We start from the raw sequence: 13,779 nt of genomic DNA on the forward strand, positions 1-13,779 counted from the left end.
GCCCGCTCGGTAATTGTCTGTGACACTAGAGCTCCGGCCAAAACCGGCCTCACTGCCGACCCCACTACTGTGAACATGGAGCGGGCCACAGCCTCAGCTCTCCTATCTGCGGGGTCCATAAAGGCGGGAGCCCCTTCCACAGGTAACGTGGTAGACTTGTTCAGTCTGGACACAGGGGGGTCCGCTGACGGAGGACTATTTTTTTTTTTTTTAATCTTCCTCAAGAGGATAACGGACCGCAAAGTATTTTGGTACATCAAAAACTTTCTGCGGCCGATCCTATTCCTTCTATAATATTTTGTCCAGGTAAGGAAGACAAGGAAACACTTTGTGGTGAGGGGCGGCGTGCGGAACCCAAAAGGGACCGGCAACTCTGATGTCTCCGCCGTCCTCAAGTTTTTGAGTATCCCGCACCGCAGTGATAAAAGCTCCAACAAAATGCCTTATCAAGCGCTGACCCTTAAGCAGAGTCATCCTCACTGACCGTGTGGGCTAAGCCTGCAACATCTGACATGACAGAACCAGAGCCAGCAGCAGGGTCTGGTTCCGTGTCAGAGCCGTCCCCAGAAGCAGGTGCAGGGAGGGGGTTTTTACCCCCCTTCTGGCCGCTTGTCACTTCAATCCTGGCGATAAACACCTAAGGGACTGCCGTATGGGCTCTACAGAGACCGCAGGGGCACTAAGGGTTAACTCAGGCATGGTTGGGGTAGAAGCCTCTGTTCAGACTCCATGTTGACCCACCACTATGCTGCCCTAGTACTGCAAGGCAGATACCCACCGGTCACCCTCCCGGCCGCAAAACAGAGAGCAGAGGACCCCCAGGTAACTCACCACCCGGCCAGGCTGTAGTGCTGCTGAAGCGCTGAGAGTGCTGTCCACTCTGCGCTGTCCCTCAGGAAGCATTTTGTGGGCTGCAAAATGGCGGCCATACACGTGTTTAAAGCAACAGTGACACAGCAGAAAACACAGCCCAGCACACACAGCAACTCCAGTACAACAAATTAATAAGAAGGCAGAAGCTGCTGCTCCAGGTGAGCACACCTGAGCAATCAATGTCCTCTCAGAAACAGGTGGGTGCCTGCAATGCATGAGGCAAAAACTTGAAGGCAGGGTATGGACAGCCGCACACCAATGAATCTTAAAAAAGTAAGTCTTTAATGGTGAAAAAGGAAAGGCACTACAAAAAATTAATAGCACCACACAGCAGCACAGCCCCCGTAGTGACAGAGCCCCAGGCGGACCCCCCCCTTACAGCCGCCACCCAGCATGGGGAAGGAGGGAGAGTAAGGGAGAGAGGAAAGCAGGGTGGACCCTCATTCGCAAGGGGCCACTACTTACCCGTCCTGCGACCACCGGCTGGAGGCATTCCGGACAGAACCAACGTCCGCTAAAGGGCATGGCTGTCGGCCAGACACACTGTAACAAAGCCATAGAGACCGGTCATATGTGTGCCCTGGAACATGTAGTTCCCCGGCCACCCCTGGAGCAACGGGGCATGTCGTGGACGACCCAGAGCTGAGCTAAGGGCCGAGCATGGGGGGACTACAAGGATCGAGATCCAGCCTGTCACCCAGTCGGTAGTTGATAGTAGAATCTCAGGATTCAAAAATGCAGGAACAAAACAAAATAAAAAGCGAAAAAAAAAACCCAGACTAGATGGACTCCAGGGCCCAGATTCACGTAGAGGGCGCATCTTTTGGCCGGCGTAGCGCATATGCGAACCATGCTCAGAATCACGTTGAATTTACTCCCTAAGATACGCCGGCTCAATTCATACGACGTGAACGTAACCTACGCCCAGCCCCATTCACGTACGACTTATGTAAACAACGTAAAATCCGACGGCAGTTCCGACGTCCATACCCTAACATGACTTAGACCAGCTATTTGGTGGTTTATCTTTACACCGGACGTACGCCTTACGCAAACGGCGTAGCTTACTGTGACGGGCGCAAGTACATTCGTGAATCGGCGTATCTAGGTCATTTACATATTCGACGCGTAAATCAATGGAAGCGCCCCTAGCGGCCAGCGTAAATATGCGCCCAAGATACGACTGCGTAGGATACTTACCTCGGTCGGATGGAGCCAGAATTCAGGCGTATCTTATTACAAGAATAAGGCGCATAGATACGACGGCGCATCCATGGACTTACGTCAGAGAGTGGGTTATACCCGGGGGACCACGCCCCCTGGGAGGAGCTATACTGAAAAGTGTTTTAACACTTGAAGTGCTGTTTTTTCTGCCTAGTCTCTCCTGGAAGGAAGGATATAATACCCTAAGGTCAATTGCTGCTGTGTCCATCCATGAACGGAAGAGAAACTGGTAATAATCAGCTTGCAATTTTGACATGTCTATTCCAGGCAAGAAAGCTGATAGCACAGAAATGGCAATCAGTCCTTCCACTGCCTAGTAAAGAATGGGAACAAAGTATGAATATAATGATCTTGAAGGAAAGAGCCATATACCATATTTATCGGCGTATACCGCGCACTTTTTTCCCCTTAAAATAAGGGGAAAATCGTGGGTGCGCGATATATGCTGATACCCGCTTCCCGCGCTCAGTTTGAATGCCTGCGCCGACATATACCGAGTGCAGTACACTCGGCTACATTCGGCCAGGCTCGGCTTCGCTCGTGCTCACGCATAAACGTCACAGAGCGTGAGCACGAGCGCTATACGCCGGAGCGCGCAATACCCTGATAAATACGGTACATTAGACAAGGCACCCTCAAAAAAATTTACAAGATCTGGAGACTGTGGTGGGAGAAAAGTAGTATAAAAATGTTATAAAGAGCTGCTAGAAAAGGAAGTGGGAAGAAGGGAAGCGTTGATTTAAGGAAGTAGAGACCAAGAGTAAATGGAAGATGAATGAAAGGAGATGGAAGAGAGAGGGAGGCGAATGGGTCTGATAGTGGAGGGAAGTCCTAGCTTGAATGAAGAGAAAGGTGGGGTTTCTGGAAGGAAATAAATCAAACCATCGGGGACGCGGATTATTCCCGCGACTTTAATAAAATATTGTCTTTATGTTATTGTTTCTTCCAGGGGAGGGGGGATGCTCTCTAGCTCCCTTGTCATCTCCTGCCGTGCTTGCAACCAGGACTTCTCCAGAACTTCTCCACCACCTAAGAATTTTACTTGAGTTACTTCCATCAGATCATCCTCTGTAGCTATTACATTTTTTTTACCACCTTCCACTTCCTTTAGATTGTAAGCTCCATGACCAGGGCCTTCATTTTTCTTCTGTATTGAACTGTATTGTAATTGTACTGTCCCCCTTTATATTGTATAGCACTGTACAAACTGTTGGCACTATATACATTCTGTACAAAAATAATAATGATAGTAATATATCTAGATAAATGGCAATGGTGTCAAATGTTTGGAAAGAAATGTCCTTTTATTGATAGCTTGAGATTTACACCTTTGTGTTTGTATGTACACTTGTCTCTTTTGCCTTATAATTTTGCATCCTTCTTCACAATAACATACAAATAAAATCTACCTAAAAGAAGAATGAAGGTGTGTTGATTACCTATTTTGCTTGCATGGCTATCATTAACATTTAGTCATTTAGGAAATGTACTTACCTTCTCTTGAAATAATTTTTTATGAAGAAAGGTTAAGAGCACTGAACTTATTCTCTCTGGAGAAGAGACACTTGAGAGGGGGATATGATTTCAATTTACAAATACCATACTGGTGACCCCACAGTAGGGATAAAACTTTTCAGCGAAATGGAGTTTAATAAGACACGTGGCCACTCATTAAAATTAGAAAAAAATCGATTTTTTTTTTTAAGAAAACCTTAAACTGTGTAGAGGGTTCTTTACTGTAAGAGCGGCAAGGATGTGGAATTCCCTTCCACAGGCGGTGGTTTCAGCGGGAAGCATCGATAGTTTAAGAAAAGTATTAGATGAGCACCTGAATGACCACAACATACAAGGATATACAATGTAATACTGACATATAATCACACACATAGGTTGGAATTGATGGATTTGTGTCTTTTTTCAACCTCACTTACTATGTAACTATGTAACAATATTTCAGTTTTATCATGCCAATACAAATACCAATACAAATACAAATGGATATCATTTGTTGTATTTTTTAGCTATGACTAAGCACTAGTTTCAGTGCAAAATGCGTCAGCAGTCGAGTTTTATTTTATTTTGCTGTGACTTGTAGTGCTGTCCTTCTTTTAATAAAGGCTACAATTTGTTCAGAGTGCTGCTGTCCAGAGACAATTTTTTTTCCTGCAATACAAATCCCCCCCCCCCCCCCCCCCAAAAAAATAGGATTTTTGTACTCACCGTAAAATCCATTTCTCCGAGTTCATGGATGGACACAGCAGCATTGACCTTGGGGTTATGTACCCTCCCTCTAGGAGAGACTAGGCAGAACAAAAAACAGCACTTTAAGTGTTAAAACACTTCTCAGTACAGCACCTCCCAGGGGGGTGTGTCCCCCGGGTACATCCCACTCTCTGAAAGCATCCAGCCTCAGTTCGTAGACAAGCAGTACAAACAAAAGAGGGGTGGGTGCTGTGTCCGTCCATGAACTCAGAGAAATGTATTTTACGGTGAGTACAAAAATCCTATTTTCTCTTCCGTTCATGGACGGACACAGCAGCATTGACCTTAGGGACGTCCCCAAGCAGTGTCAAAAATTTCGAGGGGTGGGAAAAAACACAGCAAACCAAGCTTCACCCCAAACAAAACAGAGTTCCTCAACGGAGGAACTGCAACCATAAACTGCCCAAAAAAAGAAGGGAAGGCTGGGAAAAAGGGAAAGGGACCAAGGGAAGGAAAGAAGATCGGCCAGCTGGGGCCTAAAGGGATTACTTTGTGCAACACTATAATGATCAAAAAGGGAGTGGAGGGGATGGGAGGATGGATGGATGGCATGGATCCATGCATGGGTTATTGATCGAATAGTTCTCAACGTGGCAATTAAATCGCTGAAAGTTCCATTAGTAACCGAAATGGTCCAATCACGGCAAGGTACTATGTTTATAGAAGTCTTTGGCATATGGAATTCATAGGAGCACTGTTGACTGGTAAGATACTTTTTATGATGCACTGGTATAATGATCACAGAAATACTCAGTTGAGAAAGATAATGACTAAGCAGTATCAATTGTATTCAAGTCCACCATCAAGATGCTAAAATCAGTAGCATTTGAAAACAAACATCCAGCATGAATTCAGTGAGCAAAGTGGATGCCTGCAGCAACAGTTGTTGAATCAACATGGATAACCTGCAATAACCAGTATAGTGGAGGTAAATACATTACCACTTCGTTGGTTGTTGTTTATGAAGCAGGTCCCTCCATGTAGTGCGGCCATCCCGATAGCAGTCTCAGTATGACTGCATCGCTGTAGTGTCGCTCGTTCTGAGTCCAGAACAAATTTTTGCTGGAGAGTAGGGGCGGCTTGGTCTGCTTAGAGTCCGTCCATGCAAAAGTCAGATCCCAATCCTTAGTATCCGCGGGGATAAAGTCCGACGCGATCCGACATAGTCGGATTCCTCCGATCTCCGTCCTCCACACAAGCCTTCGGGGTCACGTGGTCACGCTAGTGGGTGACGTCAACGCGTTTCGCCTTGCGCTTTGGCGTAGCTTCGTCTTGGACGTATTGGTCATAGGCAGAGGTACAGTTATTTATATGCAAGGCAAGGCTCTATGATCATCACCAGTGAAAAAGGGGAAATAAATGTGTCATTGTTCAGTGTACGATGATAGCCATACCATTTCTTTCAGAACAATTTGTATAGAGATCGGTAGTTCATTGTGGATAGTCATACGATGGCTTTAATGAACAAAAAAGAAAGTGCCGTTTTGGGTAAAGGAGACAAAATCTAAAATGCTAAATAGCATATTCTCCATGTTCCCAAAAAGGGGGGACTATTTGTTAATCAAGACATTACATCTATTAAACGATCCATTTTGTCATATTCATGTTTTTAGATGGTGAGGGGTGGAAACACTAGGAAGGAAGGGGACCATGGGGATAGACACGGGAACAAAAATAGGGACATCCATAAAACATGAGCATTCACATGGCCTATTTGGCTTGCTTTTTTTCATAACGCAAGAATAACTGTATCCAATGTCACGGAAATAGTTCATGACTGGGAATTACATGAATCATAGGTGAGGAGATCAAAATCAGAGAAAGGGGGAGGAATAAAAGGGAAGTAAACAGGGAAGAAAAAGAAGACGATTTTTGAGGAGAGGAAAAAACAATTTTTTGAGAGAGGAAAGAGGGAGGTAGCGAGGGGGGTTGGGGAAGGGGAAAGGGGCCACTTTGGTCGTATTAGGGACATGGGCAGAGGTGAACGGCAATAGATTCACCTAATATGACCATCATCAGTACGTCTGGATGAACCAGAGATGAGGTCAGGTACATATATTAGAGGTCCAAAAAGGCCTATAGATTGAGTTCCGTATTGAGGCCGACTGGCACAAGGGACTTGAGGTGGTACACCCACCATTTCTCTTTCTGCAAGAGAACCCGATCGAAGTCACCACGTCGATTCGGGAGTTTGAGGGCGTAAATACCCTTGACAGTTAGGCCTTTTGAGCATCTGTTATGGCACTGGGCAAAGTGTTTGGCAAGGGGTTTCTCCGGTTCTTTCAGTTTCTCATTGATTTCCCTTAAGTGTTCCCCCATGCGGACCTTCAAAGCTCGTTTTTCCCACATAAATTTTGGGACAGGGGCAAGTAATGATGTATATTACACGAGTTGTAGAGCAATTGATTAGGCTCCTAATTTCATAGGACCGACCTGACACTTGTTGCATGGAAACATGCCAAGTGTCCTGGGGTAGTTGGATAACCAAGTGGTCTCTGGTTCTTTTGTGAACTCGGATCGAATCAGGATATCGCCAATGCTCTTGGCTCTGTGGGCTACCAATTTAGGAGAGTCACCAACAATGTCTGTCAGTATTGGGGCATTTCGCAATATGCCCCAGTGTTTCTCAAGAACCCTGCGGACATTATCCCATTGGGACCCATATGCGGTGATAATTCTAATTGGTTCGGCGAGTTCTTGAGAAAGTTTATTAGTCGTCCTTTTCTTTGTAAGGTGGTCAAGGCGGTCGCGTATCGCCGCTCTTTTCTTGGCCTTTTTAATTTGGCCATGAGAGTATCCACGCTCTCGAAACCGTGTATACAATTCGTGGCTTTCACGTCTGTAATCATCCGGGCTAGAACAGTTTCTCTTAATGCAAAGAAATTGGCCAACAGGAATCCCGTTCTTGAGCCAGTTCGGATGGTGACTGGACGCATAGAGTAAATTGTTAGCCACAGTGTCTTTACGGTATGTACAGGTGTGAAGTTGTTGATTTTTTAAGGTTATTTGTAAGTCAAGAAAGGAGAGTTTTTCAGCATCTAAAGTATACGTTAGACGTATATTGCGATTATTGGTATTTAATTCCTGTAGGAACTGACTCAATAGCTCTATTGGTCCCTGCCAGAGCATGAGAACATCATCAATGTACCGCCACCACGTACGGACGTGGCGGCGGTACATCGGGGACGTGTAAACCTCCTCCCAAAGGCCCAAATGGAGGCAGGCATAGGCTGGTGCCCAGGCTGCCCCCATTGAGGTCCCCCTTATTTGGTGGTAGTAAGAATTCAATAATTGAAAATAGTTATTGTGTAATGCAAAGTGGAGAATCTCCACAAGGAATTCATTTTGGGGTCCTGATGCCGGGTATGTGGATTCGAGGAAGGTTTCCACCGCTTTAATTCCAACTTTGTGTGGTATTGATGTGTATAAGGACTCCACATCAATCCCTACAAGTAGTATGTCGCCAGTCTCCTGCCGCCTGTAAAACCTTGCGGCCAAAGGAGGCATCCGAAGAAGCTCACTTCCACCTTGTAAAACTTTGAGAAGGTGTGGATTGACGACCTGCAAGACAGACGCTTGATGACGGAAAGCCCAAGAGGCACCAATCGCCCTGGTCGAATGCGCCGTGACCTGAAAGGGAGGCGCCCGCCCCTGTAGGGCATAGGCCTGGAGCACGACCTGTCTGATCCACCTAGAAATGGTGGCCGACGAGACAGCCAGGCCTTTTTATAGGACCAGTCACCGACACGAACGGTGAGTCCGACCTCCGAAACGTAGCCGTAGCAGACAAGTACACCCGTAGGGCTCGAACCACATCCAAGGAATGCAAAGTGGCCTCCTTCGGGTTTTTCAGCCGAGGACATAAGGATGGAGAACAATGTCCTCATTATTGTGAAACGCCGAAACAACCTTTGGAAGGAATGATGGCTGCGGCCGCCGCACCACCTTATCCTTATGGATGACTAAGTAGGGAGCCTTGCAAGACAAGGCCGCCAGTTTAGATACTCGTCTGACCGAGGTAATTGCCACTAGAAAAAAACACCTTCTGGGACAGAGTCAACAAAAGAATCCTCCGAATGTCCTCCAATGGAGCTTCTTGAAGCGCCGAAAGAACTAAGTTCAAGTCCCAAGGAGGCAGTGGAGGATGCACAGGCGGGGCTACATGCCAGACCCCCTGCACAAACGTACGCACCAATGAGTTCGCCGCCAAGGGTCGCTGAAAGTAGACAGCTATAACCGAGCCTTGGCTCTTTACCATACTTAAGGCGAGAGCCTGATCCACTCCACGCTGTCAAAAAAACAGAATCGCGGAGACCACGTATGTACGGGGGTGCCACTTCATCTCTTCACACAGAGATGCAGGCCTTCCACGTACGATGGTAAATCTTACTTGACGTGGACTTCCGTGCTCGTAGCATGGTAGAAATCACTGAGCCCGACAGGCCTCAGTCCTTCAACACCTGGCTTTCAACAGCCACGCCGTCAAAGCCATCGACTGTAAAGCTGTAAAGCAGGGTGAAAGATAGGACCCTGCGACAGAAGGTCCTCTCTCAGGGGTAGACGCCAAGGAACGTCTGCCACCAGATGCACCAGGGATGGCGCGGCCAATCCGGGGCGATCAGGATTGTCGGTATCCCCTCGGCTTCCACCCTGCGCAGCAGGCGAGGAAGAAGTTGCAGAGGAGGGAAAGCGTATATTTGGCGATAGTGACCCCAAGGCGCCACCAACACCTCTGACGCATCCGCCCACGGGTCCCTCGACCTGGTCACGAATCTTGACACCTTCCGATTGAGACGGGACGCTAGAAGGTCCACGTCAGGAATGCCCCAACTTTGGCACAGAGTCTGAAAACACCTCCGGGTGTAGCGACCATTCTCCTTGGTCTAGCCTTTGGCGACTTAGATAGTCGGCTTGCCAATTCAGCACCCCCGGAATGTACACCGCCGACAGAGCTGAAACCCAGCTTTCGGCCCACCGGAGGATGTGCGCGACTTCTGTCGCTGCAGCCGAGCTTCGTGTGCCCCCCTGATGATTGACGTATGCCACAGCCGTGGCGTTGTCGGACTGGATTCTGATCGGTTTGGCCTTGCAGACCCAGAGACCACTTGGAGAGACACAACTCGATCGCTCGGAGCTCCAGTACACTGATTGTGAGGCGGGACTCCAGAGTCCAGCGTCCCTGGGCTGACTGGGCACCCCAGACACCCCCCCAGCCGGAGAGGCTGGCAGCCATCGTGATCACTGACCAGTGACACGGCAGAAACGATCTCCCGGTCCGAAGTACCAGAGATGTCAAACACAACACTAGGGAGGACTTGGTCAGTCGACTCACCCGAATCTGGCAATCCAGAGACGAAGGAAGCTTGTTCCAATGTGACAGAATCTCTTTCTGTAACACTCGAGTGTGGAATTGGGCATACGGGACTGCCTCAAAAGAGGCCACCATCAGACCCAGCACTGATATGCAAAAGCGAAGCGACGCCCATATTGGGTCGCCAACCGCTGCACCGCAAATTGCAGAGTCTGCAGTGTTTCCGAGGAATCCAGCACCAACCCCAGACATTCCAGCCGCTGAGATGGCAACCGGTACTGACTTCTGGATATTCAGCAGCCAACCGAATTCTCGGAGGGTCTGACAGGTGATAAGACACATCGTCTACTAATTCCAAGCTAGCGATCCCACGCTGCCGCAGCAGGGCCAAAATCGAGGCGACCACCTTGGTGAAAAAAACACATGGTGCCGAAGCTAGGCTGAACGGGAGGGACACAATAGAAACTGGTCCTTCCCGACCGCAAAGCGCAAAAAACTCTGGTGTTTTGCGCAAATGGGGATATGCAGGTACGCGTCCTGATATCCAGGGATGCTAGGAAATCCCCCCGATGGAGCGCTGCTATTACTGAGCGAATCGACTCCATTCTGAATTTTTTGCGCTTTGACAAAGCAATTGAGGGCCTTGAGGTCCAGGACCGGACGGACCCCGTCCTTCTTGGGGACTACAAACAGATTGGAGTAAAAACCCCTGAAACCGTTTCGTTGAGGGAACCAGGATAACCACCCCCCTGTCCAGCAAATCCTGGACAGCTCCTGACAGGTCCTTCAGGCGATCCGGAGGAAGCCGGAGGCGGAGGGAAAAAAATCTGTTTGGTGGACAAGAGAGAAACTCTATCTTGTACCCTGAGGAAACTACTTCGCAGACCCAACGGTCGGAAAGAAGAGACCTCCACCGAGCCGCAAATTTGCGGAGCCGGCCCCCCACCTGATGTGGGTGGGGCAAACCTTCATGCGGAAGCAGGCTTGTCCGCAGGCTTGTTGGGCTTGCGGTACCAGGGGCGCTTTCGCCCTTTAGTGGACATCTTAGCACCCTTGAAACATTTTCCTGCCGCACTTGGCGGGCAAAAAAAAAAAACGCTTGGGGTCAGTAAATGAGGGCCCTTGCCTACGGCGAGGCACCTTACCCTTCCCAGATTGCGGGAGCAGAGTGCTCTTACCGCCCGTGGCATCCTTTATGATGTCATCCAGGGACACCCCAAAAAGCCGTTCACCCTCACAGGGTAAGCCCACCAGGGACTTCTTAGAGGACTGGTCTGCAGACCAACCTTTAGCCATACAAGGCGGGGCAGTACCACCGCGTAAGCGGAGGCCCTGGAGAGCAAGGGGAGCATATCCAGGGCCGACACAAATTTTAGACCTTGTACCCACTGGTCGGTCAGGTCCACGTAGGTCTCAGAAGCATTTTGCGCCTCTAGCTCCACCACCAGGGACTTAGCCCGTTCGGTAAGTGTCTGCGACACCAGAGACCCGGCCAAAACCGGTCTCACCACCGGCCCCCCACTGTGAATATGGTAATGTGGCAGCCTTGTTCCAAAACAAGCTTCCCAGCCAGGACACAGGGGGGTCCACTGACGGAGGAGATACCCACTGTTATAGGAAATCCTCCTCAAAAGGGTAACGGACCGCAAGGTATTTTGGTACTACCAAAAACTTCCTGCGATCGATCCCATTCCTTGCACAACAGTCCAGATATGGAACACAAGGAAAACACTTTTTGCGATGCGGGTCGGCTTGCTGGACCCAAAGGGACTGGCATCTCTGATGCCTCCGCCGAATCCTCAAGTGCTTGAGTAACCCGCACCGCAGTGTCAAGAGCCCCAACAAAAGCACAATCATGCGCTGACCCTGAAACAGAGTCATCTTCACTGTCCGTGTGGGCTTAGGCCTGCAGCATCTGACAAAAACGGAACCAGAGCCGGACACCTCAGCGAGGCCTGATTCCGTGTCAGAAAACATCCCAGAAGAAGGCAGAGGGGGACGCTTTGTTAACCCCCTTTTTCCCCCACCACTTCCATCCTGACCACAAACGCCTCAGGGACTGCTATCACAGCATCCATAGAGGCCACAGGAACAGGGACACTAAGGGCTAACACCGGCATGTCAGTGAGAGTCACTGTAACTGCCACCCTAGTACTGCCAGGCAGGACCACAGGACACCCTCCCAGCCGCTACAGAGAGCAGGGAAAGCCCCCCCGGAGGACTCACCGTCCGACCAGACTGCCGCTGCTGAGAAGCTAAAACGCTGTCCATGCTGCGCCATCCCACAGGAAAGTGTGCATAATCCGTCAGCGCCGTTATTCTAGTCACAGGAGGCCAAGAGCTGTACCAAGATGGCTGTCGACATACAAAAAAACAGCCTGCGGGCTTCGAGAAAATGGCTGCCTTCATTACAACTGTGCCATAAAACACAGCCGGTCACTGGCAAAATGGCGCCAAAGCGGCGTTTTTTTTTAAAACATACACAGTAAAGCCCCAGTGGCACACGGCAACCTATAGGCCCACGGGACCCCCCCACACACATGGCAGTACCAAAGCACTAAAATAACACCAAAACAGCACCCACAGCAGCTGCAGCCCCCAGGTCAGACTGAGCCCCCCAAGCGGGCCCCCCACCTCACGGCCGTCACCCAGAAACGGGGAAGGAGGGAGAGGAAACGGGAGAGGAAAGCAGGGCACACCCTCAATCGACCTCCCCAGGAACGCACCAGCCAAAACCACCCTGCCGAGGCAAGGGGAAAAAACGTACCCGTCCCATTCCAGACAGATCCAACATCCGCTTGCGGCATGGCTGTCGGCCCGGCACACTGTGACACGGCCATAGAGACCGGTCATATGTGTGCCCTGGAACAAGTAGTTCACCGGCCACCCCTGGGGCAACGGGGCATGTCGTTGACGGCCTAGCTAAAGACCGGCACACGCTCGATGGCCGAACATGGGGGGACTACAAGGATTCAAAATCCAGCCTGTCACCCAGTCGGCAGTTGAAAGTAGATTCCAGGATCCAAAAATGCAGGAACAAAAAAAACAAAAAAGGCGAAAAATCGCAAAAAAAATCTCCAGAGCAATGAGCTCAAAAAAAGTCATGCTCTCCTGATGCTAGGCAGATTAAAACTGAGGCTGGATTCTTCCAGAGAGTGGGATGTACCCAGGGGACACACCCCCTGGGAGGTGCTGTACTGAGAAGTGTTTTAACACGTAAAGTGCTGTTTTTTGTTCTGCCTAGTCTCTCCTAGAGCTAAGGTACATAACCCTAAGGTCAATGCTGCTGTGTCTGTCCATGAACGGAAGAGAAAAAGACCCACACCGACACAAACACAACTATATATTTCCCAGTGCCATGTTTTCGATATCTTTTCAAATCTGCCCACACATTACCTTCTTACATATACTGACTTTCCATTATTATCATGTTATTAACCATTCTCAACGAATCTGCATGTGTGGGAGCCAATGGAGATATCCATTTCTAAATAAATGTTCTAGTCTGATAGGGACATCTTAATTCTGTTATTTGGATTGATGTTTGATATTCTTTTAACATAACATAAGGTTCTGTCAACAATTTTCTTCAGATCATATGAATGAGGCCTGCTTCCAAGTTCCCCCACATGGAACATGATGCCTCTGGGTGTCTCCCAAACAAAAAATAATTTCCTCTGTGTATAATATGTCCTATGTGTTATAAAAAATCTGCGTCCATTTTTGTAACTGAGACAGAAATATGACCTCGTCGCTTTTACAAAGGTGAACCTGAGTGGCACTGAAATCTTGCATCCTTCTTCACAATGACATACAAATAAAAGCTACTTATTAGAAGAATGAAGGTGTGCTGATTAATTATTCTGCTTACATGGCTATAATCTACATTTAGTCATTAAGGAATTATACTTATCTTAAACATATTAAAACATGCACAACACAATTAAATATGACAAAACACAATGCAGGCATAAAAACCGTTTTATTTTGACTAGCAAAATTGTGCTTGTTCCAGAACAAGCAAGGTTAAGGATATCACAAACAATGTTGAAGTGTATTATATACAGGGATGTCAATAAGAAGTGGAAACAATGTGTAAGATTTTGTAA

At 48.5% G+C, this 13,779-nt stretch overlaps 1 protein-coding gene across 4 annotated transcripts in view; it reads right to left on the minus strand.

Moving 5' to 3' along the window:
• The window catches only part of LOC120945491 (myomegalin-like), a 416,745-nt gene that overhangs the window by 280,395 nt on the left and 122,571 nt on the right, over positions 1–13,779 (minus strand). The window lies entirely within an intron of this gene.

Source organism: Rana temporaria, chromosome 7, assembly GCF_905171775.1.
Source record: "Rana temporaria chromosome 7, aRanTem1.1, whole genome shotgun sequence".
Lineage (NCBI taxonomy): Eukaryota > Metazoa > Chordata > Amphibia > Anura > Ranidae > Rana > Rana temporaria.